We start from the raw sequence: 4,413 nt of genomic DNA, 5'->3' as shown, positions 1-4,413 counted from the left end.
TTTCCTCTATAGAAACTTAAAAATGATATCCTATTCATTCAAAGGTTCGTTCCCTGAAGAATTTAGACGAGTTACATTCACGTTAGAAAATCTCTGACAAGGAGCTTATCTAATCTCTCCTTCTCCTTCCCTACCCATGACAGGTGAAGGACGGAGCTTATCCAGAAGTACACAGTTATCCATCCTCAAACTACACTTTTCTACCTTTCCATCTGCTCTGTGTAGAGAAGACAAAGGGAGGGTTAGGTTACCCTTGGTTACCATGACACTTTTAACGTGACTGTACTGTACCTATAATGTGCATATCAGTAACGTAAAGCGTAAGTCCTCCACAAATTTTTATGCATGGCTACGCATTGCTATTATCCTATGTGACTACATCAACAATAGTTTTAATTTTATGTGATTATCATGATGTTGCTAAACCAAAAGAAAGACTAATACATAAACATTCTCTGGGATTGACTTCATTTTCATACAGGTTAGCACTTAGTAGTAGTATATTTAGTGCAGCCTAATTCTTCGATTATCGTGTCTACAGTCAAATTCGTCAATAAAACAGTCTAAACCAATACTCTCATCATGTGCACTTTCAATAAACAGTAGTGCAATGTTACTCAACCTAGCAGTGGTCATTGAATTTCTAGGAAATGTTTTAACTAATTTGATTTTTGAAAAACTTCTCTCGCAAGAGGCACGCGTAACCGGAGGAGTGACAGATATCAATAATAATCTGGTTTGACAGTCAAATGCAGCCTTATAGGGACTTGAAATGGACAGGAATTGTGTTATTGACATAGACTGCATTGGCTCTTTAATGAGCAATTTCTCGACCAGAAGGATCTCGTGTTGTGCAACACTTCCGTTGACAAAATAAGCCTTTGCATATATCTTTAAACCTTTTTTCAAGAAAGAATATCTCCCATCCAGAACACAGTGCTGAAAAACCACAATAAATTGCATCTGAATCTTTGGAGAAGAATCATATATATACAGTATATATATATATATATATATATATATATATATATATATATATATATATATATATATATATATATATATATATATATACTGTATATATATATATATATATATATATATATATATATATATATATATATATATATATATATATATATATAATTTGAAAATATAATATGCATAAAAGTGGGGGGGGCCCAACCTGGGGGCCAGCTGAGAAAACTAACTTCAGTCCCCTCTCCCCCTCCCCCACCGCTAGAATAGCCACTGCTGCAGCACTACTTATTTTCATTTGATAACGATAACATTCATTATAATGATTTTTTTTCTTTAATTCTTTCTTTATACTTGTACAATAGATAATCCTTAAGCTTAATGTCATTAGCCATCCTTCAGTTTATGAGAAAAATCCTTGGATGGAAATGTGTACTTCACAGGTCCAACTGCTTGGCGTTTGGTCACACAGAGAGTGTCTTGGTAGGCTGATAGGGAGAGAGCACTGTCGCGCCTACAGTGCCGAAACAATAAAACTTTCCAAGCCTGAAAATAATGAAAAACTTTTCTAAGATGCACTATGAAATCGGGAAGGCTAAATGAACTTGCAGTGCTTCTAAATGAGTAAAAAAATTCTCAGTTGTCATCCAGAGATACAGGAGAAAATAATTGATCTTTTCACGCAAATTAAAACAAAAAGAACGGATTCCATTTTTAAATAGATGACTCAAGCTTGAACAATAACAATTTAGGTTATTAAGAAATAAAAAAAAAAATTATGTTGTTCTTTTTGGATTCTATCAATTTTCTTAATAAAATTACTTTGTCAGTTTGTTTCCTTTTACCCAATATATTAATACAAAGGCTACAAATTTTCTGGAGCAGCACACCCACTAAATTTAGCCACGAACCACCCCTGAAATGAAAAAAAAAAACAATTGAAAAACCTCCTGTTGTTTAAATCAACGGCAATTAGTCGCTAGCTTGTTTATGAATTGGTAATGATGTAAATATGACTCATCTGCATCTTCAAGATGACCGGGAGACTGAGCAGCGTCCTACTGCTACAGTCTTCCTCCAATCTTCTTTAATCAGTTCCCCGCCAGAGCAGCTACCAGACAGACGTGTTTTTCTCTCCTCTCCTCTTCACCCCGGTAGTGGATAAGCCTTCAAGTCTTGCAGAATCAAACAGTAACAGATTGAGGAGAGAAAGGGAATTTCTGTTGGACTGCTAGTCAGTCTGATTCAAACATCCAAGGGAGTTTCTTCAGTGCAGACAGTAATTAATTCTTCTCTATCTAAATTTTCTTCTAATTTAATTTCTTGATTTTTTCTTACTAACACAGAATATCTTTTTCATTCACTGTACAATTTTGATTCATAATATAGTCAATTTTTTCCTGATTCTTCCCTCTCTTCAATGTTGCATATTAGCAATGTTCATATGATCTCCTTTCATCAGCTATTAGAAGACTGGTTAGACGAATATTACTCAACTAATTTGTAATAAGAATAATTGATCATGGGTAGAGCCAGGGAAATCTTCCCGAGGCACATACATACGGATATGTTCCCAGTGATTCACCGAAACGTAAGGCTCACTACGGTAACCAGTCAAAGAATGGCTACCAAAACAAAATAGTCACAACTATGCAATAAAAAATCATGGCCTATAGTATTTATTAAGTTAAAGCCCTGTGTATTATTATTATTATTATTATTATTATTATTATTATTATTATTATTATTATTATAAGTTAAGCTACAACCCTATTTGGAAAAGCAGGAGCGTTCAAACAGGGAAAAATAGCCCAGTGAGGAAAGGAAATGAATATACTACAAGAAAAGTAATAAACATTTAAAATAAAATATCTTAAAAACAGTAACAACATTATGATAAATATTTCATAAATAAACTAAAATACCTAAAGAGGAAGAGGAAAAAGATAGAATAGTGTACCCGAGTGTACCCTCAAGCAAGAGGACTCTATTCCAAGACAGTGGAAGACCAGGGTACAGAGGCTATGACACTACAGCAAAGAAAATAAAACTTCATAGTTATTGGTCATTTCTCTTGTATTCGCTTTATTTCTTTTTTCTATATCTCTCTCTTGCTTCTACAATATCATCCTCTCAAACAATTGACTATTGACATTGAAGAATGAATAATAAAATTAGCTAAGATCTTAAGGCCTGTTACAGAGTCCTAAAATCCTCCTTGTCTCTAACTATCTCTGACTAATCTTCCTAGCTAATCACTGATCCTTTCTTCCAATATGGAAATAAAAAAAGATTTCATGAAGATATAACCATATACAGTATCTAAACATGTTTTCATTCAGCTATTTGATGTTCTCTTCTTCTTCTTTTTCAGTTTCCTTCTCGGTGCACAGGACGAGATGCGTATCTTGGCAGGTATACCTTTACGAGTCCCAGTGCTGTTTTATCTCACATTTCATATCAACTAGGATGAGAGAGAGAGAGAGAGAGAGAGAGAGAGAGAGAGAGAGAGAGAGAGAGAGAGAGAGAGAGAGAGAGAGAGAGGCGATTAGTACGAAAAATTTATGATGAAAATGTACCTATTAGAGTTCCAGAGATTTTTGCATGAAATATACATAAACTAGAGGGGCACTCAGTAGAGCGCAGATCTCCACTGCGGCAGCTTATTTACCGACCTTTTCCTCAACCTTGACCTTGACCTTGGACTTTAACATATATTAATTGGTGTGGATTTCCCTACACTCAAATATGAACCAAATTTGAAGTCTCTGTGACAACGATATCCAAACTAATGGCTGATTACGTGAATTGGACATTTTGCTCGACTGTGACTTTGACCTTTGCCTTTGACCTTCAACTATTTAATATTTTTCACCTTTTTACATAAACGTTAATCCCGGCAAGTTTCAATACTCTATGATTAAAATTGTGGCCAGGAAGCTATTCCCAAACACACACACACACACAAAGGGGCGAAAACATAACCTCCTTCCATCTACGTTGGCGGAGGTAATTAGATTGATCAAACATCTTCCTAATGACAGCATAATTCAATTACTCTAAAGACAAAGTAACGGTGATTGTATATACTGTACATGAACTACAAGATCTACTGACTCTCAGATAGCTTTTGGTATCATAACAAGTTCTCTCGTAATTTCCTTTCCAGCTCTGGTTGCTGTGCTAGTGTGCCCTGAATCTGTACGTGCGTTCCAAGTACATCTTCACACAACCACGACAACCCTTGACAGGGATGCCAGGAAAGTGCTAGAGCTCATAGAAGACTTCAGCGAAGCGAGTCTTCAGTTTCTTTATGGACAACAATACGAAGGTTAGAGTAGTAGTATTAGTCAGTTTAGTGTACTTGTGGCACTTAGCAACAGCGCCATTTATACTTTTAGTGTACTTGTGGCACTCAGCAATAGTGCCAACTAG

The sequence above is a fragment of the Palaemon carinicauda genome, chromosome 12 (assembly GCF_036898095.1).
Source record: "Palaemon carinicauda isolate YSFRI2023 chromosome 12, ASM3689809v2, whole genome shotgun sequence".
In the NCBI taxonomy this organism is placed as follows: Eukaryota; Metazoa; Arthropoda; class Malacostraca; order Decapoda; family Palaemonidae; genus Palaemon; species Palaemon carinicauda.
The sequence above is the reverse complement of the archived record's forward strand: the minus strand, read 5'-3'. Positions refer to the sequence as shown.